The 982-nt window shown below is 51.0% G+C and overlaps 1 pseudogene; it reads left to right on the top strand.

Moving 5' to 3' along the window:
• The first annotated feature begins 359 nt into the window (after positions 1-359).
• On the top strand, positions 360-747 carry LOC132416258 (non-histone chromosomal protein HMG-14 pseudogene; annotated as a pseudogene).
• Positions 748-982: the final 235 nt, after the last annotated feature.

Below are 982 nucleotides of genomic sequence, written 5' to 3'. Positions count from 1 at the left end.
GCAGGCTCAGCGGCCATGGCTCACGGGCCCAGCCGCTCCACGGCATGTAGGATCTTCCCGGACCAGGGCACGAACCCGTGTCCCCTGCATCGGCAGGCAGACTCTCAACCGCTGCGCCACCAGGGAAGCCCTGAGACCAGTTTTTTTTTTGAACTCCAGTTCAAGCGCCCTTTCCACGATATTATACCATTTCATTGGAAGAAACAGTCTGGAGAGGAAGAAACTGAAGATGCTCAAATATAAGGCTCTGGCCCCTCGGCCACCGCAGCTCTTGTCCCCGCCGGCACTCTCCGCCGCGCCGCCCGGCAGCCGCAATATGTAGCAGGGTGGCGGGAAGCGGCAGCTTCACCGCCGCCACGATGCCCGAGAGGAAGCCTGGCTCCACCGAGGGGGCGGCGAAGGAGGAGCCCAAGAGGACATCGGCGAGGTTGCTAGCTAAACCGGCTCCTGCAAAAGTGGAAACGCAGCCCCAAAAGCCGGCAGGAAAGAATGAATCTTCAGACAAAAAAGTGCAAACACAAGGGAAAAGGCGAGCAAAGGAAAAACAGGCTGAAGCCACTAACCAAGAGACTAAAGAAGATGTACCTGCAGAAAATGGAGAAACTGAAAACGAGGACAGCCCAGCCTTCGATGAAGCAGGAGAGAAAGAAGCCAAGTCACATTAATATCACACACCTGGTCCTATCAGTGGTCCCCGTCTCTCTTCTTGCACAATCCACAGGAATATTTTTATCAACTGTTTTGTAAATGCCAGTTTTTTAGGAGCTCTAGAAACATTTTTTAAAAGGGGGGAATCCGCCCCATCCCATTTTTTTAAGTGTAAAAAAAAAATTTTTTTTTAAGTGGTGAAATCATTTGCTGGTTGTTCATTTTCTGGTACAACCAGAACATAGGATATTGAATGTGGGGGGCTCTGATTGTCTTGGGTGTGAGCTTAACATTCCACAGGTGGGGGTAGCCTTTCTATCCTATAATACAAAGC

The sequence above is a fragment of the Delphinus delphis genome, chromosome 20 (genome assembly GCF_949987515.2).
Source record: "Delphinus delphis chromosome 20, mDelDel1.2, whole genome shotgun sequence".
Taxonomy (NCBI): domain Eukaryota; kingdom Metazoa; phylum Chordata; class Mammalia; order Artiodactyla; family Delphinidae; genus Delphinus; species Delphinus delphis.
Note: the sequence above shows the minus strand (reverse complement) of the source record. Positions and strands in the feature narration are given on the sequence as shown.